Source organism: Periplaneta americana, chromosome 8 (genome assembly GCF_040183065.1).
Source record: "Periplaneta americana isolate PAMFEO1 chromosome 8, P.americana_PAMFEO1_priV1, whole genome shotgun sequence".
In the NCBI taxonomy this organism is placed as follows: Eukaryota; Metazoa; Arthropoda; class Insecta; order Blattodea; family Blattidae; genus Periplaneta; species Periplaneta americana.
The window spans coordinates 37,729,380-37,754,700 of record NC_091124.1 but is presented as its reverse complement, the minus strand read 5'-3'; the positions used below and the strand labels follow the sequence as shown (position 1 = coordinate 37,754,700).

The 25,321-nt window shown below is 34.3% G+C and overlaps 1 long non-coding RNA gene across 1 annotated transcript in view; it reads left to right on the top strand.

Moving 5' to 3' along the window:
* LOC138704646 (uncharacterized) overlaps positions 1-25,321 on the top strand; it is a 1,589,272-nt gene that overhangs the window by 85,557 nt on the left and 1,478,394 nt on the right. Inside the window, exon 3 of the long non-coding RNA XR_011333384.1 lies at positions 2,606-2,673. This is a non-coding gene — a long non-coding RNA (uncharacterized lncRNA). The remainder of the gene's footprint in view (positions 1-2,605; positions 2,674-25,321) is intronic.

The following is a 25,321-nucleotide window of genomic DNA, read 5'->3' as shown; positions in this document are numbered from 1 at the left end:
AAAAAGAGGAAGACTTTTCAAACCCAGCTGATGGCATCGGGGTCCGCGCCTCAAGTATTTACCTGCTGTCGTGGTAACGGACTCCCCCCCTTTCATCCTTCAAGCTCTCTCGAGATCTCGTGACGTACGACGCTCAAAGGTTGTGTTTCCTACTTTTCCTTGTAAAAATGTGTGTCTTGTTTCTGTTGCAACATTGTGTCATCACTGGACTCAGGATTTTTTAGGCTCTAAAAATCAGATTTTAGCTTCCCAGAGTAGTTCCATTGATTTAATTTATGTATTCCCGTCTGATAACTTGTCTAACTGATAAAAACAAATATTACAACATAAAATAATTTGTTTTTAATATGAATTTCTTTTTTGTGAACGTTTTCGCCTATTGTCATATTCAGGCAATGAACTATGCAATATCTAAACATTTCTGTATATTAATTAAAATATTTAGTTTACAAAAGTGATTGACAATGAAGTAAAACATATTGAAACATTTGAATAACATATTTCATTGTTAATCACTTACAACGTATAATAATAAGTTTTTAATCTGAATATATTAATTTAAATATTTAGTTTAGAAAAGTGATTAACAATGAAATAAAACATATTGAAACATTTGAATAAACTATGTCATTGTTAATCACTTGCAGATATATATTATTTTCCTTTTAATCTTAATATAATTAATAATTAAAATATGTAGTTTACAAAAGTGATTAACAATGAAATAAAACATATTGAAACATTTGAATAATCTACATCATTGTTAATCACTTACAAGATATATTAATTTGCTTTTAATCTGAATATAATTATTAATTGAAATATGTAGTTTACAAAAGTGATTAACAATGAAATAAAACATATTGAAACATTTGAATAATCTACATCATTGTTAATCACTTACAGCATATATTTTTATACTTTTAATCTGAATATAAGTATTAATTAAAATATGTAGTTTACAAAAGTGATTAACAATGAAATAAAACATATTGAAACATTTGAATAATCTACATCATTGTTAATCACTTACAAGATATATTAATTTGCTTTTAATTTGAATATAGTTATTAATTGAAATATGTAGTTTACAAAAGTGATTAACAATGAAATAAAACATATTGAAACATTTGAATAACCTACATCGTTGTTAATCACTTACAGATATATATTATTTTGCTTTTAATCTGAATATAATTAATAATTAAAATATTTAGTTTACGAAGGTGATTAACAATGAAATGAAACATATTGAAACATTTGAATAATCTACATCATTGTTAATCACTTACAGCATATATTAATTTGCTTTTAATCTGAATATATAATTTGTTTTTAATCTGAATATAAATGTCAATTAAAATATGTAGTTTAGAAAAGTGATTAACAATGAAATAAAACATGTTGAAACACTTGAATAACCTAGGTTAATATTTCATTGTTAATCACTTTTGTAAACTAAATATTTTAATTGATATACACAAATGTTTAGATATTGTATAGTTCATTGCCTGAAGATGTTAATAGGCGAAAAAGTTCGCAAAAAGAAATACAGATTGAAAACAAATTATTATATGTTGTAATATAATTTGTTTTTATCAATTAGATAAGTCATCAGATGGAAATATTTAAATGAAATGAATGGAATTGTTACATTAGACTTTTAGGAATACAACCACTACAATGATTTATAGGATTCCTAAAACAGACTCAATAAAACTATGGAATAGGCTCTGAACATTAAAAATAGAATCTGAAAACCATATCTAAAATAATCTTTCATAAGATCTTATTCAAAATTAATAAATGTATCTGATATCTACTGTTATTACTTGGACATTAAGTGCCTTATAAAACACTTGTCCTCCAGAAATACCTTAAACAATAAAGTTTTTCCCTGGCTGTGTATTTATGGGTAAGCTGAACTGAAATGGAATGGAAGTACGCAATGATGATGAAAAACTGAAGGATTATTTCTATGGTCCGCGATACGGAGGATGTAAATAGATCATAAATTGCAAGTTTTCAATAGAGCAAAATCAAAGTTTGAAATGAGGATCAATAATAGCATTATGATGGGCTCCGGAAATCTGAAGCTTTACGTCATTATGGAAGAAAATTAACAAATGTCCTTTGTACCATCTGAAGAAGTACAAAGTGTCCGCAATGAGACTCCAACATTTTAAACAAATATAGTGGACAGGAAAATGTGTATACTCAGCGGTGGACACTACACGTTCCTTATGTCTTCTTCTTCTTCTTCTTCTTCTTCTTCTTCCCCTCAAGTATTAGGCCATATGGCCTGTTACGATTTCACGGGTGAATTACGTTTCTTATGTATGTATTTATTAACATTGCAATTGCGTGTTACGAATTAGTGTTCTTTAGAACACTGCCTAAGATATTGCCCAATATTAAGTTTATTTCCTTGAACTATTATTCCAAATGATGTTATTTTAAACAGGATAATGGAAGCAGCTCTCGGTGAGCCTATTTTGGGATGGAGAAAAATATATACAGGATGTTTAAAAGTACGTGTTCAATATTTTGTTCAGGTACTTATGACTTCCACTTGTAATTCATATCTGATTTCTTTCTTTTTCAGACTTTTGAAAATGCTGGCCCTACTTCTGACGATACGCCCAACATGATGACAGTGTTAAGGAATTGTAGGTAAGTCTATCTGACACAATTTCTTTGTTTATTTCGTGGCACATGTAATAAATTGTAGCTGCCACAGATATGATCACTTACTTTTTTCCGACTTTCTTAGCCTGGTAGTACCTTAAAACATACTTAATACTTACATACTTACGAAATTTGCACATTTGCTTAGCCTTCTAGTGGTTACGATTAAGGAAATAAATGTATTAGGTAGAAATTAATATAAAGGGACAGGAGATCTTTTTCAAAAGGAAATGTGTTCCGTATATGCCATTGTGCATATTTACTTTATTTATTGTATATAGACTCTTATTTAATCGTTCTTACTTAATTATTGCGTTAAATTTACGCTGAATATAAGAAAACAAAATATCAGTTAATACGTCATTCTATCATAATCTAACAAATCTTTAAAGTTAATCGACCACTAAATTATAGAGTATGGTTAAGATAAATGCATTAACGGACTGATAGTTATCGTTCAATTAGCAAACTTTGCTGGCTATAGTCATTTACACAAATTCCATAACTGATAACACCAACATAATGACCTATCGAATTAAATATGTCCACAAATGTACTTCTCAATAACCGGAACTGCCAAAGCCAACATAACAAATCAATAAGTCCTTACTGTCATATATTTCTATCAGAATAAAACTTGTTAATTCTGCAGTTCAGCCCTGTGGAAAGAAAGATTGTCTCAGAGCATGTAGTTATCAGTTATGCCACTAAATGGCTATACTGTCTACATAAATAAGTGGGTAGATCTGTATAACCTCAGATTTCTCTGTAAATATACAATTTCAATATATAGACATATATGCATGGTGATAGCACACTGTAATTCCTTTATCACTTATATTCGAATATAATTTTCTTCAGAGCTACCTTTGAAATGCAAGGAATCGGAAAGTCTTACATTTCATTTTTGGAAGCTAGTAGCTTATTTACAGCTAACTAAAGAAACGTTGAATTGTTAGAGGACTAAAACCAGACCTAAAAGCTAAAGACTCTTTAGCGGAACCTTTGACGTTAGTGGATATTTTTGAAAATATTGTAGATTGGTACTTACAGGACAGTTAAAGGTTAAGAACTCAATAAATATGTTATTTGCAACCCAGCATTAATCATGCATAAATTAAGACCAGTTACCATATCCTAGAACGGCTTTACCTTAATTTATCAGTCATCTTTGTTAACATAATTAACTAAAACTTCCGGTAGACGCACAAAATAGCTTTCAATGTTGTTTAGATTGATGTTTTGCATATTCGCTTAGAGAAGAAAGAAAGAATAGAAAGCGGAAAGGATAAGTCTCTGTGAAACCCATAAGGGTAGTCTCGCCATGATCGATTTATAGACCAGATATTGTCATGCGGCATAGACAGAAGTGGTTCTGTTATTATTTATGCTTGCTTACTTGTATCAATACACGCGAAGCAATTAGTCGTTAAGATAGACAATCGGCCCGTATAAACTGCATGGGTCAAGTGTACGAGATCATAAACCACGGCGCCTTATGTCATTGCCATAGCAACCGGCTTCCTCCAGACCGTGAATAATATCAGTTATGTTTTTATAGCTTGTTTAACTTGAGTAGAACAAAGGAAACACGATCATGCTCATTTGGTACCGAATTTTATATTTCATCCTGACCAGAGCTTCAATTAAAGTATATTTCTTAGAAAAGTAACAGCTAGAGGATAAAGGTATAGTTATAGAATTCAAGAAGGATTCGATATTCAGCGCGTTACGAGAAAAATAATATCCTTTACACACAAATAAAAAATGAAAAAAAAAAGTGCCAGAAAAGACAAGTGTGCGCTTAAATTCATCAATAGAGTTGTGCCACATTCAATCCAAATAATGTAATAATATGTTGCGTATCATACACCAACTACTGAAGCTAGTAACAATTAATAATACCATTGCTACAACTAATATTTATATTGGTGCAACTATTAGATCTGTTGTAGCTAAAAGTTGTATTACTGTTACTACATCTAACTACTGCCACTATTGGTAGACTATTACCTACAATATCGGTACTACTACTAGATCTGTTGTAGCTAACAGTACTGTTACTGCTAGTAACAATATTGCTACTGCAACTAATGTAACACCTAGTGGCACTACTACATCTATTGTAGTTAACAGTGCTATTACTGCTAGTAATAATATTACTATTGTTACAACCAATGTACCACAACTTATACTGTTGGTGCCACTACTAGATCTGTTGTAGCTAACAGTGTTGTTACTTACACTACAACTGCTAATAACAATATTACTACTGCTACACATAAGCCTAATATACCACCACCTGTACTATTGGTGCCACTTCTAGATCTGTTGTAGCTAACATTGATATTACTGCTACTACTGCTTGTAACTATTATTACTGCTACAACTAATGTACCAACACCTGTACTATTAGATCTGTTGTAGCTAACAGTGCTGTTACTGCTACTACAACTAGTAACAATATTACTAATTCTACAACTAATGTACGACCATCTGTACTATTGATGCCACTACTAGATCTATTGTAGCGAACAGTGCAGTTACTGCTACTACAGTACTGCTAGTAACATACAACTAATGTACCAGCATATGTACATTTGGTGTCACAACCAGATCTGTTGTAGATAACAGTTCCATTATTGCTGTTACTCAGTGGCGGCTCGTGAACTTGTGGATTGGGGGCGCTGCAGTAGATTTTGGTATATACAAATTTCACTGCAATCTTCTCCGCAAGGGAAAGTTGAGAAAAATTAATATTCTGTAATTCACACACACTCATGCTTGCACATTTGCACTGGTTAAGTTACGGTACTAAGATGTCACACCAAAGCAACACTCGGATATACTGATGGTCAACAATTTTCTAAAACTGGAAAGAGGCCTCTTTCGTATTTTACATGATATCAAATGATTCTACTCGCGCAAACATTTTGAGTTAAGGAGGCTAGATATTTAATAATAAGGCAAAAGAGGATATTAAGTTCGTTATATTAACTCGATAAGATTCTACAACAATAAGTATGTGAAGAGAAAATAAAAATTTTGTCATTAAGTTTCAAGGGAATATAGAATCCATTTGACGCAGCATTACAGTAGCTGTGTGGGAGGGGAGGAAAGATCTTCCCTTGTAGCCTGGCTCTGCAAGCCACTGCAGCGAAATATGGGTTTTAAACAGCGGCAGTTTCCCTCTGCTTCCCTTCACCTCTCTACCCCCTGACCATGGAAGACACACTCTCTATGAGCTGTCCCACCCTGCAGATCCCAGGACGACTTTGAATGCAGTGTCAATTCCAATACAGTCGAAGCGCAAAAATATTATGCATCAGATAATAGTACATATTCCCGGCCACATGAAATATAAAGCAATTTACTTAAGATAAGCTATAAAAAAATTATTCTACAATTTAAAATTAAAATTATTTTTATTTTCTTGACAAAGCAGGGAGTGCTGCAGCTCCGCAGCTCTTATGGGCGAGCCGCCCCTGCGTTACTACTAGTAACAGTATTACTATTGCTAGCCATAACCAGATCCGTTGTAGATAACAGTTCTATTACTGCTACTACTACTAGTAACAATATTACTATTGCTACAATTATTGTACCCATAGCTTATACTGTTGATGCCACTACTAGATCTGTTGTAGCTAACGGTGCTATTACTACTACTATTGCTAGTAACAATATTATTACCGCTACAACTCATAAATCACCTTACATCACCTGTATTATTAGAGCTACTACTAACTTAGTACTATTGACAAGACACTAACAGTACTATCACTACTACTAACATTGTCACTACTTCTAATACCAACATTACCACTGCCGCTAAGATTACATCTACCTGTGTTATTACTGCTGTTGGAAGTAAAATATTGTTAATACTATTACTAACAGTACAACTACGAATACTGGCAGTATTACTTTTGATATTAAAATATGAATGCTACTGTAACTTCCTCTGTCACTAATGAAACTTACGCTATTCGTACTAGGGGAGACTGTTGTACCTTTAGCATAGTGTACCTTCGAACATTTTTTGTTTTTTAATTTTTGCTGCTACCTAGAGGAATCAAACTGAAGTAGACTGTAGAGAAAGTCGCTAAGTAGCTCTGATCGTAGTTTCACTTTGATTTATTGTAAAGTGTGAGTTCTGTGGACAGAAGTTCTTCTTTTAGTACCAAAAGTAAACATTTCGTTCATTGATATATGTTTTCTAACACAAAACCAGATCGTATTTGTTACTATCTATCAAGTACAGTGTGTCCCGTATCATCTGGTGAGTAATAACGTATTTTAATTTTCATGATTTATTCGAATCTCTAGTTTTGGGAGCCATATTTAAAAGTGCATCCTTTTGTACCTTTCAACACAAAACATCTTGTATCATGGAACATGTTCCAAAGTACATGATACTATCGGTTTTTGTTTTTCTTTTATTTTAAGATCATGCCACGAAGTAAGTCTGGAGTTAAAAGGCCCCCAATTGATCCGGATGCCTTGAAGAAAGCTGTTGAAGCAGTTATTGCTCCTCCAAGAAATATAATCTAAATCAGAGAAGCCTGCTCTGAAATATGGTGGCAAATACATTTTAAATATGATTGTCAGTTTTTACAGCTATATTCCCACCTATATTCCATGTGGTCTAACTTACAAGAGGGTATGTTCCAAGGTACACGAACCTGTTGTACCTTTGATCACATTACATATTCCTTCATTTTATTTTTTCCATCCTTAATAGATCTGTAAAACAGGAAAATACATACAGGAAGTTGTAAACAAATCTTCAATAATTATTTCAAGCATTTTTTCATTTGAAAAATTTCATTTCCCAAAATTAAAAGAAATGAAAAGTGAAAAGTGTTTAAAGGTACAACAGTCTCCCCTACTATTACTGCAGCCGAGTATACTTCTACTGTTACTATTTAAGGATATAAGAGCCATATTCCTGTAATCTAGTTCTAAGTCCATAATTAACCAGAAACGAGATGTCCATATGATGTTATTCTTGTAATATGGGGTCTTTGTTTAGCCAGTCTCAATTTAAGAAAAGATTGACAACAGACATATGAGCCGTCCAGAGCAAAAGTGGTGAAAGTCAGAATTGGGTAATGAGGTTTAAAGTAAAAATTCTGTAAAATACAGCTCAGAGTAGCAATTAATATGTCCTTCTTGCTATTCACTGACTACTAATAGTTTAAATAAACTGAATATTAATTGCTACTTTGCGCTGTATTTTACAGAATGTTTACTTTAACCCTCACTACCCATTTTTGACTTACACCACTTCTGCTCTAAACGGCTCATATACAGGATGATTCACAAGGATTTACCGTCCCTTACGGAGCTTATTTCCGACGAAATTCTGAGCAAAAATTTCAGATAAACAATTGTCCCAATATGACTATTTTCAGGATAATTATAGTAATTTGAAATTGTTTGTAAAATACCATTATCCTTGAGTTTTAAAGGTAAAAGAATATTACAGATAAATAATGAACTATTCAGAAGTATCATTTCTTTAATTAGCCAATATTCTGAAGCCAAAAATGTGTCGTGAAATCCATAGTTGCTTCGCACAGATTTTTTTTTTTTTTTTTCGATTTTTAACTACAAAATTACATTTTCTTACGCATTTATCACAACAGTTGTTATAAATCACTCCACTCTTTGTAAATTCTTGAAGACTGTACATTATGATGTGTAATTAAACTGTAAAGAATCAAGTTCCTAAAGTCGTATGATTTGTAACAATTTTTGTGATAAGTGCATATGAATGATGTAATTTTTAGTTAAAAATTGAAAAACAAAACCTGTACAAAATAATTAACAACACATTTTTAGCTTCAGAACACTAGCCAATTAAATAAATGATACTTCTGAATAGTTCATTCTCTGTTTGTAATACTTTTTTACCCTTAAAAATAAAAAAAAAAAAGATATTTTACTAACAACTTCAAATTAATGTAACTCTGAAAATATTGAGATTAGGACACATGTTTATATGACATTTCTTGCTCGGAATGTCTTCGGAAATAATCTCCCTAAGCGGCGGTAAATTCTCGTGAATCACCCTGTATGTTAGTTCCTAGGAAAACTCAAATCCGTGACCGTAACTTCTACGCCAATTTAAATGTGGATTTAGCCTTTACGGCCACTCTGGGAGATCGTGTAACTTTTTCTTCGGACGGAGGGAGTCTCGATCACATCGAGTGCATAGTTTTCAGTGAGGTCCGGCTCCATAGCAAGGTACATAAACGCCGCCTGAAGAATAGCGCAAGGAAGTGCCAAGACATGCTGCCGCTCTCATCACGGTCAATCTCATACTATCAAGACCCGCACGAGATGTGAGCTGATTTGCCCTGGCAGAGGCATTCTGCGTTCTGGAACAGCACGCAACGCGGCGTCGCTGTGTGAATTCTAACCGACATACAGTAGTGGAAGCATTTTAGGACGTTAGTCGTAATTTTATAGAGATATAAATAAAGAGTTTTCTGAATTAATAAATAACCTAGTGGATTGTAGCAGCAACTGCTGCTTGATAGAGATTGAAAACCACAATACAATTCCTACACACAAAGTCCCTCATTACGGACACTATTCATGACCTTCAAAAACCGAACACAGCTGTATTAATAACTCAAATGAAGATGAAGTAGTCTACATTACGTGAACCATGGCCCTCTGCACAACACTACGAAATGAACTGCAAGATGTCCTACGGTATACGTTTTTGCTGCGATGGACGCACATATTTTTTTTTTAATTTTTTACATCGTAATATGTAATACTGTCTTCATGCAAAATATCACTTCTTGGAAACGTTGTTACAAACTTCATTGTCTACATAGGCTAGTCGTTTATGAGTTCTTGATGCAGTTACATTTCTAAACGTTCTACCACATTTTCTTGGTCAACCAGCTGCACTCATATTAATGAACTAATTAAGAAAAACTAAATTCACAATGTAACAACACTATTATCTACTTTTTAAGTAACACCAGATAAAAACACACGTATTATATTCAAGCACGAAGAGAATACGTGACAGTTGAAAGATGAACAAACCATTATTATCGAGATCTCGAAAAGCATGATATTGTGACGTCAACATCTCGCATGTAGCCTACAGAAGGCTTCGATAACTACATTTATGAACATTTTAAGGAAACTCGATGTTCTATTGCTTGAAATTTCATTATTTGAACCATAGATTTTCCTATAGACAAAACTCCACATAACTGACATCATTCATGACCTTCAAAAGAACTAACACAGCTATATTAATAACTCAAATGGTTATAAAGTACATTTAAATTTAAAGCCAGCACGTGAATCACGGCCCCCTGTACAACACTACTAAATGAATTGCAAGATGTACAGACGTGGACAAATTATTAGCAAAATTGGAGATTTTTATTATATATTTTTACAAACTATGATTCTTCAATTTAGACTACAGTTGAAATCTTTGGGTATTTCCAAATTATTAGAAAAATCGAAGATTTTTATTTTATATTTTTACAAAATTTCACTCTTCAATTTAGACTACAATTGATATTTTCGCATATTTACAAATTATTAGCAAAAGTGAAGATTTTTTAAATATATTTTTTACAAAATTCGACTCTTCAATTTGGGCTACAGGTAACATTTTGGATATTTGTAAATTATTAGCAAAACTGAAGATTTTTATTATATATTTTTACAAAATTTTACTCTTCACTTTAGACTGCAGTTGACATTTTTGCATAATATTTACAAATTATTAGGAAAATTGAAGATTTTATTATATACTTTTTTTTTTATAAAATTTGACTCTTCAATTTAGAATAGCCTACATTTGAAATTTTTGCATATTTCTATCTACTGTAATGATAGAAATATGCAAAATTGTCAACTGTAGTCTAAATTGAATAGTCAAATTTTGTAAATAGAATTAATCATAAAAATCGTCAATTTTGTTAATAATTTGTCTACGTCTGTACTACGGCATACGCTTTGCTGCGATAGACGCACATATATATTTTTTTTAAATTTAAAGCTGTTTATGAACTTCGCTACAAACCATTTAGATTTTCCCTAAATATTTATACATACTAGGTTCAAAAAGTTCCCGGAATTTGCTAGTATCATAGAAACAACGTACCTTAAACACTATTCTACAGCATTCCCTTCAAAATAGTTGCCTTCCGCAACAACACACTTTTGCCAACGCGTGTAGAGTTCCTGCAAGCAGGCCTGGAAGCCATTTTGTGAAACCCGTCTTAGTGCTCTCGTCGCGTTTGCGATAACCTCTTCAGCATTGAATCTCCGTCCTTTCAGATGACTTTTCAGACGGGGAAACAGAAAGTAATCAGGTGGTGAGAGATCAGGAGAGTATGGTGGGTGATCCAAAGCAGTTATGTTGTGCCTGGCAAGAAAATTCTTTACAATAATTGCGCGATGAGCAGGTGCATTGTCATGCATAAGGAACCAGTTTCCTTCTCTGGACGTTTCCTTCTCACTGCGTCCCGGAGGCGACGGAGGATTTCTACGTACAATTCTTTCGTTACAGTACGACCTTCTGGAATGAACTCATGGTGGATGAGACCCTGAAGAAAACTTCCAACATAACTTTGCCTTTGGAAGTGTCCCTAGGAAATTTCTGCTTCCGAGGGGATGTTTTCGATTTCCACTCAGATGACTGTCGTTTAGGGACTGGGTCGTACAAGTAGCACCAAGTTTCATCACCAGCAATAATTTTGTTTAAGAAATCACCATCTTCATCAGCCATACTGATCATGTCCCCAGCAAGAGTCATTCTTGTTTCTTTCTGTTCTGCCGACAACATTTTCGGAACTAACTTCTGAGACACGTAATGCATGTTGAGATGCTTGTGAAGAACATTGTATACACTTCCGACTGATATTCCGACCTCTGCTACTATCTCTTTTATGGTTTTACGTCGGTCGTCCCTCGCAACATTAAGCACACGCTGAGCGATTGCTTCATTTGTTGCAGTTGTTGGTCGGCCGCTGCGTACGTCATCTTTGATGCTATCGCGGCCACCAGAAAAGCGTTTATGCCAGGCATACACTTGAGTTTTTTCATTGCTGCTTCGCCATATGCTTCTTCCAACAATCTTAATGTCTCTGCAGGAGTTTTGTGTAACAAAACACAGAACTTCATGTTTGTACGTTGCTCTGTGGACATAATTACAAAATGCGACGAACAAACAAAACACTATGATAAACAATTGCCTACAACTCAAAACCAACAATCGCCATTATCAACAAACTTCAAGGAAATGACATCATGAATGTTACCAACAAAACAAATGTATAATATCCCTTGTTATATATTAATACGAAAAATGGTAGTAAAATTCCGGGAACTTTTTGAACCTAGTAGTATTATTAGCTTTCGATTGAGACATCACACAATCTCACAGTATAGTTTTCATAAGATTGTCAGCCATAGTTCAAATTAAATATAAGAACACATTTTTATCTGGAAAACTGTTCCATAATATTATTTGTAATATAAACATAAAGCATATGCCTGTCTTGCATTATTTCTGTAAATGTTATGCATATATTAGTTTAAGAAAAGCAATGGTGTAGTTACTTTTCAAATCCAACAGTTTTTCCTGGAGAAGTTATCGATTTAAGGCAGAACTAAGATATAATAATAATTAACTTACCCATGTAAAAGCTTCTGGAGAAATACAGTCTCTATTACAGTATTCATATCATGTCGTTAGCTATGATTGAATATCTGGCTCATACATGTATTATCGGGCAGTACATCTCACTTGACGATATGTGTCGGAGGATGAACAGTTGTTTTATACATCTGAAGTCTGGTTAGTCAACGATGTGTGCAGTGGAGGGGAAAGAAACTAACCACCCAACCATATTATCTCCTAGCTTAGTTGCTTCACGAGTGATGCCTTATTGGTGTCACTTATGAGGTTTAACCCGTCTTCGGACTGCTGACTAAACATACTATGTCCACTATGTAGGAAACAAAATCATTAAACAAATTGATAGAACCTATTTTGAGTTAACTGGTATTTAATTTTTTTCATTTGAAATATAGACTTAGGGGAAACTCGGCTAATTCCGCAGTACGGGTAATTCCGCAGTAGTACATATATGATTTTACTGCGGCTTTACAATAGCGTGAACGTAAGTTTTGAGAGGCTGTCAACAGGAGGCATGTCCTCTGCAGTGCTATAGAAAAAAATCAAGGATATTGGTCGACACCTCTGTCGGCAATACAGTGAAACATCGAAAGTTGGCTGTTTTTCGTGATTTGCTACACAGATGTGAAGCATTGTTACATATAAATTGTTCCTTTTATGTTACTTTCATAATGTATTTCATAGTCATTTACGACTGCGGAATTAGCCAAGTCCTATTGCGGATTTTTTCGCACTGTTGCGGAATTATCCGAGTTGTTCTTTTTCAACTGTAATGTATGTACAACTAAATATATTTGCATTTTAATAGGTCTCTTTATCTCATCTGGTAATGAAAGGTTTCGTCCATGTCTACAGTACATACCTTGATAATATTTTTAAATAAACATTTTGATAAAAATATGACAGATTTACTTCTTAATATTGCGGAATTAGCCGAGTCTCCCCTATTTTTTTTACTTCCATTACTACTACTATTGTTACTACTACTACCACTACTACTACTACTACTACTACTACTACTAATAATAATAATAATAATAATGATAATAATAGTAATAATACTTTCTTACAAATGGCTTTTAGAGAACTCAAGGTTCATTGCCGCCCTCACATAAGCCCGCCATCGGTCCCTATCCGATGCAAGATTAATCCAGTCCCTACCATCATATCCCATCTCCCTCAAATTCATTTTAATATTATCCTTCCATCTATGTCTCTGTCTCCCCAGGTCTCTTAACTAACATTCCATAGTCCTATAACATTCTGGATTCACCCACACGTGCTACATACCCTGCCTATCTCAAACGTATGGATTTAATGTTTCTAATTAAGTTGGGTGAAGAATGCAATGCGTGCAGTTCTGCGTTAGGCCTATATAACTTTCTCCATTCTCCTGTAACTTCTTCCCTCTTAGCACTAAAATATTTTTCCAAGCACCTTATTCTCAAACATCGTTAACCTCTGTTCCTCTCTCAAAGTAAGAGTCCAAGTTTCACAACCATACAGAACAACCGGTAATATAACTGTTTTATAAATTCTAACTTTCTGATTTTTTTTAATAGCAAACTGGATGATAAAACCTTCTCAACCGAACAGTAGCAGGCATAATAATAGTAATAATAATAATAATAATAATAATAATAATAATAATAATAATAATACCAAATTCACAGAGTTACAATTCTGCCAAAATAAAACTGTGTGAAATTTCTAGGAGTATGAACTTGTCACCGATGGAGTATAATCAATTGAAGATAGTGTCAAGTCCACGTTACTACTACTACTACTACTACTACTACTACTACTACTACTACTACTACTACTACTACTACTACTACTACTACTACTAATAATAATAATAATAATACCGAATTCAGAGAGCTACAATTCTGCCAAAATAAAACTGTGAAATTTCTAGCAGTATGAACTTGTCACCAACCGAGTATAATCAAGTGAAGACTGTGTCAAGTTCACATTACTATTACAACTACAACTACTACTACGTATAATACTACTACTAATACCAAATTCAGAGCGCTACAATTCTGCCAAAATGAAACTATGAAATTATTTTAGCAGTATGAACTTTTCACCAACGGAGTATAATCAATTGAAGGTAGTGTCAAGTTCACATTACTAAAACTACAACTACTACTACTTCTACTACTACTACCACTAAGAATAATAATAATAATAATAATAATAATTATTATTATTATTATGACTACTTCTGTGGAGTAACGGTCAGCGCGTCTGGCCGCGAAACCAGGTGGCCCGGGTTCGATTACCAGGCGGGGCAAGTTACTTGGTTGAGGTTTTATCCGGGGTTTTCCCTCAATCCAATATGAGCAAATGCTGGGTAACTTTCGGTGCTGGACTCCGGACTCATTTCACCGGCAATATCACCCTCATACCATTCAGATGTTAAATAATCTAAGATGTTGATAAAGCGTCGTAAAATAGCCTACTACTACTAATAATAATACCAAATTCAGAGGGGTACAATTCTGTTAAAATAAAACTGTGTGAAATTTCTAGCAGTATGAACTTGTCACCAACGGAGTATAATGAAGTGAAGATTGTGTCAAGTTCACATTACTATTACAACAACTACAACTACTACTATTACTGCTAGTACTACTACTACTACTACTACTACTACTGCTACTACTACTACTACAAATCATTATTATACCACATTCAGAGAGCTACAATTCTGCCAAAATAAAGCTGTGAAATTTCTACCAGTATGAACTTGTCATCAACGGAGTATAATCAATTGAAAATAGTGTCAAGTTTACATTACTATTACAATAACTACAACTACTACTATTACTGCTAGTACTACTACTACTACTAATACTACTACTACAAATCATTATTATACCACATTCAGAGAGCTACAATTCTGCCAAAATAAAACTGTGAAATTTCTAGCAGTATGAACTTGTCACCAACCGAGTATAATCAAGTGAAGACTGTGTCAAGTTCACATTACTATTACAACTACAACTACTACTACGTATAATACTACTACTAATACCAAATTCAGAGCGCTACAATTCTGCCAAAATGAAACTATGAAATTATTTTAGCAGTATGAACTTTTCACCAACGGAGTATAATCAATTGAAGGTAGTGTCAAGTTCACATTACTAAAACTACAACTACTATTACTTCTACTACTACTACCACTAAGAATAATAATAATAATAATAATTATTATTATTATTATTATGACTACTTCTGTGGAGTAACGGTCAGCGCGTCTGGCCGCGAAACCAGGTGGCCCGGGTTCGATTACCAGGCGGGGCAAGTTACTTGGTTGAGGTTTTATCCGGGGTTTTCCCTCAATCCAATATGAGCAAATGCTGGGTAACTTTCGGTGCTGGACTCCGGACTCATTTCACCGGCAATATTACCCTCATACCATTCAGATGTTAAATAATCTAAGATGTTGATAAAGCGTCGTAAAATAGCCTACTACTAATAATAATAATACCAAATTCAGAGGGGTACAATTCTGTTAAAATAAAACTGTGTGAAATTTCTAGCAGTATGAACTTGTCACCAACGGAGTATAATGAAGTGAAGATTGTGTCAAGGTCACATTACTATTACAACAACTACAACTACTACTATTACTGCTAGTACTACTACTACTACTGCTACTACTACTACAAATCATTATTATACCACATTCAGAGAGCTACAATTCTGCCAAAATAAAGCTGTGAAATTTCTACCAGTATGAACTTGTCATCAACGGAGTATAATCAATTGAAAATAGTGTCAAGTTTACATTACTATTACAATAACTACAACTACTACTATTACTGCTAGTACTACTACTGCTACTACTACTACTACTACAAATCATTATTATACCACATTCAGAGAGCTACAATTCTGCCAAAATAAAACTGTGAAATTTCTACCAGTATGAACTTGTCATCAACGGAGTATAATCAATTGAAGATAGTGTCAAGTTTACATTACTATTACTACAACTACTACCACTACTACTAATACTAATAATAATAATAATAATAATAATGATAATAATAATACCAAATTCAGAGATGTACAATTCTGCCAAAATAAAACTGTGTGAAATTTCTAGCAGTATGAACTTGTCATCAACAGAGTATAATCAAGTAAAGATTGTGTCAAGTTCACATTACTATAACTACAACTACAACTACTACTATTAATATCAATAATTGTGATAATAATAATAATAATAATAGTGACGATAATAATAATAATAATAATAATAATAATAGTGATGATGTGACCAATCGCTGTTGCAATGGTAGCAGGTCACAGACTCCAGTGTTGTTATTGATGAAGGGACGTGACAAGCGATGCTGCTGCTTCCTTGCATCTCAGTCGTTACGGGATCAGGAGTAGGCAGTCAGTTTCCACAGTGGACGGCCGCTGCAATACATGGACTAGCTTTTCGATCCCTTCTTACCAACAGCGCACTCTCTCATATCCTCGGGGCCCTCTCTTTCTCTCCTCCTCTCTCCGTCTCTCTCCGCTAGGACGTGACGAGCTTACAAATTTCGTCAGAGACGGGGATCGAACAACACTACCGTACAGTACGTGTCAAAACCTCTCTCTCAGTCATATGATAGCCCCACAGACTCTCTGCAACCCGTATAAACTTTCTACTCTTGGCAGATTTTTGGATATCTTTACCGCATTCACATGAAATAAAATTTCCCATCACTTACTAGAAGTCCCGTCCGTTAAGTAGTTATGTTGATATAAATAGAAATATATCTGAAGTGAGTGATTTGAAATGTTACACTTGAGAGTTGTCTTCCTCGTACTGAATTATCTTTCAATGGCGTATCCAAGTAAGGGATAGTATTGTTACAGTTTTCTTTAATAGCAGCTCATTTTAATGTTTTATGTATACAGTAGCTTATTTATGTATTTGTTTCGTCATTCCTTCTTTAATACCAACTTAAACCTTAAATTGCCAGAACTTTTAATTGAATTGAATTGAATTGAAAGAGGAGAATTGGGAGGACAAATTTAAAAGGTACGCAAAACGCGTCCTTGCAAGGGGTTCGGGACTGCAAGAAACTAAATATGTGAGCTCCAAGCCTGTTGGCCACTAGTCTCACTCCGGGTTACACTGCTCCACTGAAGGAGCTGTAGAAAATTTTGAAGGGGAAAACCGAAAATGGACGTAACCTCTTAGGTACCACATACGCAAGGGGGACGGAAATGTGATCAAAGTGATCAAGGGACGGGACGAGGAGGAAATGGCTGGTGTAAATATGCACATTGAAATGAACTGTGTCATTTCGCAGTGCAGGAGGAGTCGAGAAGACTCTGTCGTCTGTTGTTCGATGACAAGGCAGGTGAAGACCGCCAGGAGAGACGCCGTAAATTCTGAATCTGCAAATTGAAAGGTTCCCCAGCGAATAGGGATTATAAAGAATGGACACTTCGCGTCGGTACCTTTGATGTAGCCGGACTGATTTCAATGACCTTCAAGCCAGCTAGAGCGTGAGATTCTACTTTCTCCCTAGAGTTGGCGCTGACATCACACCAGCTAGCAGTCGACACAGCGGAAATATAACATATAATTAATACATCTAGGTACATTATGTACTCAAATAAAATAAATTTGATCCATAAAATAATAAATCCGTCATTAACTGTAATGTCTAGACTCTAGAGTTCCTTTATAATGAGAATTGAGACGTTGACCCCAACAACAATTAAAATATGTAATGATTTGATAGCAGTGAAAATGGAAAAACAAAACTCTTATGAAAAGTAAAACCATATACCTATATTATTTTATATACAAATATTAAACGAATTTTATACATAATTTTTTAATATAATTTATTATATCTGAAATATAAAAATGAGGTAGAAACAAATAGTAAAAATAAAAATATTGGAGATTTATATAAGGGCATAAAGGAATTCAAGAATGGATATCAGGCAAGGGTAAACGTGATCAAGGATGAGAATGGTGACTTGCTTGCAGACGCTCATTCAATCCTGAACAGATGGAAAAACTATTTTGGACAACTACTAAATATACAAAGGCCAAATAGGAATGATCGGGACGAAATTGAAATACAAACTGCTGAGCCATATATACCCGAACCCACACTTTCTGAAGTCGAAATTGCGATAGAAAATCTGAAAAATTATAAGTCTCCAGGTATAGATCAAATTCCAGCAGAATTAATACAAGAGGGTGGAAGCGCATTATCTAACGAAAATTATAAGCTTGTACTTGCTATTTGGGAAAAGGAAATTGTACAAGATCAATGGAAGGAGTCCATAATCGTACCTATCTTTAAGAAGGGGGACAAGACTAACTGTAGTAACTTTCGTGGAATATCACTTTTGTTGACGTCGTACAAAATTTTGTCCAATATTCTTTTGAGACGGTTAACTCCATATGTAGCTGAAATTATCGGGGATCATCAGTGTGGTTTTAGGCGTAATAGATCAACTATTGACCAGATATTTTGTATTCGACAGATAATGGAGAAAAAATGGGAGTATAAGGGTACAGTGCATCAGTTATTCATAGATTTCAAAAAGGCATATGACTCGGTTAAGAGAGAAGTTTTATATGATATTCTTATGGAATTTGGTATTCCCAAGAAACAAGTTCGATTAATTAAAATGTGTCTCAGTGAAACGTACACCAGAGTTCGTATAGGTCAGTTTCTGTCAGATGCGTTTCCAATTCACTGTGGGCTGAAGCAAGGAGATGCACTATCTCCTTTACTTTTTAACTTTGCTCTAGAGTATGCCATTAGGAAAGTCCAAGATAACAGAGAGGGTTTGGAATTGAACGGGTTACATCTGCTGCTTGTCTATGCGGATGACGTGAATATGTTAGGAGAATATCCAGAAACGATTAGGGAAAACACGGAAATTTTACTTGAAGCAAGTAAAGCGATAGGTTTGGAAGTAAATCCAGAAAAGACTAAGTATATGATTATGTCTCATGACCAGAATATTGTACGAAATGGAAATATAAAAATTGGAAATTTATCTTTTGAAGAAGTGGAGAAATTCAAATATCTGGGAGCAACAGTAACAAATATAAATGATACTCGGGAAGAAATTAAACACAGAATAAATATGGGAAATGCCTGTTATTATTCGGTTGAGAAACTTTTATCATCCAGTCTGCTGTCAAAAAATCTGAAAGTTAGAATTTATAAAACAGTTATATTACCGGTTGTTCTTTATGGTTGTGAAACTTGGACTCTCACTTTGAGAGAGGAACATAAGTTAAGGGTGTTTGAGAATAAGGTGCTTAGGAAAATATTTGGGGCTAAGAGGGATGAAGTTACAGGAGAATGGAGAAAGTTACACAACGCAGAACTGCACGCATTGTATTCTTCACCTGACATAATTAGGAACATTAAATCCAGACGTTTGAGATTGGCAGGGCATGTAGCACGTATGGGCGAATCCAGAAATGCATATAGAGTGTTAGTTGGGAGGCCGGAGGGAAAAAGACCTTTAGGGAGGCCGAGACGTAGATGGGAGGATAATATTAAAATGGATTTGAGGGAGGTGGGATATGATGATAGAGATTGGATTAATCTTGCTCAGGATAGGGACCAATGGCGGGCTTATGTAAGGGCAGCAATGAACCTCCGGGTTCCTTAAAAGCCAGTAAGTAAGTAAGTAAGTAAGTAAGTAAGTAAATAAGTAAGTAAGTAAATAAGTAAGTAAGTATTATTACTACTAGTTTGTCATTGAGAAATAAGGAAAAGCTGTTAACTTGAATTTATTTGAAGCAAAGCGTTACTGGATTATGCAATAAGGTACGCGATGTTTGGATCCTGTGTCTCAACTCTATACTCAATTATTATCTTAGCGTATGTTCGATTACACTAACCTCTAGCGCTTGAAAGTGGAACTAAACGCTGGCGCACAGAGAAACAAAACACAGGAAAATTCGCTCAGTGTCCATTCTTTATCATCCCTATTCGCTGGGTTCCCTGTCCTTTCGCATTTGGCAGAACTTCATTTCTCACACTAGTTTATTAAACCGTGTCGGACTGTAAAGAAAACAACTATCGCAAGTCCATATTTTATATGTCGTACAATATTATAGTATTGTGAAATTTTAATTTTCCTACCAATTTTTTTGTCTATTGTTCTATTAAAATTTTAGCATATAGCCTATTAACCTAGGATAGGATGCCCACGTATGATTATGTGGCACGAGAAGAGGTCTTAAATCTAACTTAGCCTGAATTTCAGACAGTGGACGAACACGGAAGCAATTCTCTTTTAAGGAAAAATTGCTGTGAGACCGGAAATCGTACCGATGTCCTCATGAACTGTAGCCAGAAGTTCTGACCACTAAACCACGAGGGTGGTCAACCTATATTAGGTACGTAATATAGCAATTGGACAGCCCTGCAGACAGCATGTGATTATCGTAAGAATTGTATTTTGGAAATAGTCTGTACTTGCATCACGTCTGATCTGCAAATATATGCATATTGCTTGACCTGCATTATTTGCAGATGAGGATCGTGATGCTTCTTTCTCCGAAATTACAGTCCTCACCTGTGATTACAAAAAGTGCAGGCGCTATTGTCACGGAGACGGCAGTCCGTACTTCCGCGTAAGTGAAACACGGTTTTGTGTTTAATAATATATTTTTGTAGAGAAAGTACGGCAAAACCCCGTTATAGCGAGTTTCTAAACGTGGAAATGAAACTAAAACTTCGGGGGACAAGCTCCTCACCTTCTTATGCACTTCGCGACCGAAACGAATATATCGCATGACTATCATCAGTCTTCGAGTGACTTATCCCGTCAGCTGTTACTCAGTCGAATAGATGGTGATTTATCACCGATAAGTAGTAGTAGAAGTAGTAGTGAGGAAGTTACAGGAGAATGGAGAAAGTTACACAACGCTGAACTGCATGAATTGTATTCGTCATCTAAGGGCCCAGAACGACCAGCCGGCTGCTGGCATCACGTTCACATGCCGAAGCAGAGGTGGACGATCATCCAACCAGAATGGAGGTATCGTGTGATTAGCACGATGATCCCGCCAGCCGTTATAGCTGGCTTTCGCAACCGGATTTCGCTACCTATCGTAGCTGGAAGGGCACTGGTCCCATACACTGGCCGAAATTTCATGGGAATATTTCTTCCCTTATGAGGACTCGAACCAGCACGCATTCCTTAAGCGAGTCTTAGGCAGGATGCCTTAGACCACGACGCCACGGCGCGGGACACCTAATATAATTAGGAATATTAAATCCAGACGCTTGAGAATGGGCAGGGCGTGTAGCACGTATTTATTTATTTATTTATTTACTTATTTATTTATTTATTTATTTATTTATTTATTTATTTATTTATTTATTTATTCTGGTGTAGTTAAGGCCATCAGGCCTTCTCTTCCACAACACCAGGAATACAAATACAATAGTAGAAATAAAAAGGATCAAATACACTATAAACAAAGTAAAGCCACACAAAAATATACGCAGGTTGCAGTCACACAAATTTTAAATGAATGAATGAATGAATGAATGAATGAATGAATGAATGAATGAATGAATGAATGAATGAATGAATGAATGGGTGAATCCAGAAATGTACTCGTATATAGAGTAGTAGTTTGGAGGCTGGAGGGAAAAAGACCTTTGGGGAGACCGAGATGTAGATGGGATGATAATATTAAACTGGATTTGAGGAAGGAGGGATATGATGGCAAGGACTGGATTAATCTTGCTCAGGATAGGGACCGAAGGCGGGCTTATGTGAGGGCGGCAATGAACCTCCGGATTCTCTAGCCATTTGTAACCAAGTCTTCTTTATATAGTTATTTTCAAATATTTGAACAATTTTCTGATTTACGTTAATTTTTCTGCGTGGATAGAAGTAATTTTCTTGGACGTTGAATATTCATTTGCATCCCAGTAAAAGTAATGGGCATATTGAAAAAAAAAATAATGTATCCTGTCACAATGTGGTTGAAATGTCATTATGATCAGTGCTATGGAAAACGAAAAACGTATACCATTGTAAAGTAACGTAATAAAAATATTTAAAAAATTCTTTAAAATTTAGAAATTAATATATAGCTCACAATGCTAACAACAATTCTAAGTTAATTCCATAGCCAAACATTGCCTTATTGGGCACAAAACATATAAAAACATACTATCATTATGCCCAAATTTATTGCAATCTCATTTTATATATTTTTTCTAATTATTTCGTACACTATAACAATCGACATCCGTTAAGGATCAGAGGCGCATCGTGTTTATAATATAGTTCCAATTTGATTAATTTTATTGTCTAATTTTTTGTTCTTCTCTCAACTGCTGATTGAAGTTTTTTTTTTTTCAGATAAAGAGAAACAAATAAAATGTTTATCAAAATTAATATATACATATATATATATATATTTTTTTATGAGAAATATTTAAGAGGTCTGATATTCCTAAAATGTAGAAATCTACTCTTTTGTAGCATTTCATAATTCTTATTATTCAATTAATAATGATTGTAAATGTCCTATTCTTAAGGAATCTACGCAAGTGAAGTGCTTAGGAATTGAAGGGTTGATAGGAAAAACAACCCATGTCAAAAAAAAAAAACACTTTTTTCAGGGGAGCGAAAAAACATTATATATCGTTATGTAAAAAGGATAAGAAACTTAAAGTATAGACTAGGTATAAATACCCCAATGCTTTATAAATATATTGCTTGTATTTTAAGCATACACAGACGCCACATGATTTTAGCTTTCCATTAGTACCAATATCTCATTTTCGGCTAAAACTGACATGGGTTGTTTTTCCTATCAACCCTTCAATTGTTATTGACCAGCGGGATGAACGTGTTTCTTCTTTACGTAGCAGACTTCGTAAAACAATTTATAAATTTGTAATTCTTCGCTCTTACGTCCCAAAAATAGTCTGCGATTAGTTTATTTAGATTTGGTTCAATCTGTCATCCAGTATGGTATAATCGGATGGGGAAGAACAACAAAATTTACACTTTCTCCGCTAATATTGCTTCAAAAGCGGATAATTTACATTTGCTTAAACAAGACAATTGATTATCCAACAAATGTGATTTATTCCCGTTTTATTGTTTTCCAAATTGAACAAATATATAAATATACATTATTAAAATATTATCATAAAATCGTCTGAAATATAAAGAAGAACAACATGTTTATTCTACCAGGAGAAATTTGAGTATGTCCTTCAGCTGAACGTAGATATTAGGCTACACAACCACCGGAGTAAATCATAGCCAGTGTTACGGGCAAAGGTTATACAACTCTGTTTTGATAAATCCTGACAGAAGTTATTTTAAGTTTAATAAATTAATAAAAATATTTAAGCAAATTATTTAGCATTCATGTCCCATTTTCCTTTTTTCTTTTTCCTAATTTCAATATACAGTAAAGCCTCGATAAGACGCGCCCACTTATTACGCTATCCCGTGTAATTCGCTTTTTTTTTTTGTCCGGTCCCTGGACGTTTCATAGCCTATATAACGCCTTTATAAAATACCCCGTTTGTTGTGCCCTAGTCCCGCATAATATCTATTTTTTTGGAATATTTTCGATGTATTTTTTAGCAATGAAATATTTTGGCCATTGAACTCACTGATGCCATTAACCTAAGAAGTACTGGTATTCGACCCTATAACTGCGCACTTAATCCTCCATACTGTACAATACCTCACCCTCTTGTTACGCTCTCTTATTCTACTCTTTACCTGCGCCCTTAAAGCCTATACAGTTACAATACCCCCACCTCTTGCTAACCCTCTTTCTCAAACATTTCTCACTCGGCCCTAGTAAAATTCTGGAAATTTTTGCTGGTCAGTTTGTTGTCCTTTAGTATATTGAAGTGTCTGTGAGTGTGATTACAATGAGTGTTAAACGAAAAGCGCTTTCCCTGTCGGAAAAATTGAAAATCTTACGAAAATACGTTGAAAACAGTACTCTTAATCAGAAACAACTCTCTGATTCATTAGGAATCGCATCATTGACATTAAGGACGATAATAAAAAATCGCGACTCAATCACTGCAGCTGCGACGTCGGGAGGATATAAGCGCAGGAAAGTGAAGTGTGGTAAACATGGGGACTTGGAGAACACGCACACGGCAAACAACTATAAATGACCTTTTTCGAAAGTATTTTAGTAATTACATAATATAGTGATACTTTTTTACCTTTCATGAATCATGTATTTCAATAAAGAAAAATAGCTTGTAAGAGGGTTTTAGACTGTAAATGTTTAGTTTAAATGTAGTTCTGTTTATAAGTATGAATAAGGGTGTAATTATGTGTCTTATTTGAACTGTTGTATCAGTGAAGCGAGGTGAGTCAGTGAAGTTATGGTTTTACAGTGCAGTGAATAGTTTCGATCAGTGATAATTTATAGTGTGTTCTATAGTGTCAGTGAAATGTATTCCAAAGTGTTAGTGGAATGTGTCTTAGTGCCAGTGTAGTAAGTGAGATGTGTCATAGTGCCAGTGCAGAGAGTGAGATGAGAGTGGATTGAAAGGTTATCAGTATCAATGTGAAACTTATGTAGGACCTATACATATGTGGGTTGTAATAGAAAATTAGGTTCACTTATTAATTAGGTTATTTTATGTATTATTATTAATTGTAATTATTGTGTATTATTTGTATTGTGTATTTAATTGTATTGTGTATTATTTTTATTGTGTGTAATTTAAGGGTATATGTACGTGAACGACCACAAATGTTATCAGAAAATGCAGGCACTAAATTTCTGAAATATTATAAGAAAATGAACTCACAATTGGACAAAAATTACAAGGTATCACAAGACTTATTAGAACTTAAATAAAAGTATAAAAAAAAGGTTACTAATAATATTTTTCAAATCAGTTTCATCAAAGTATG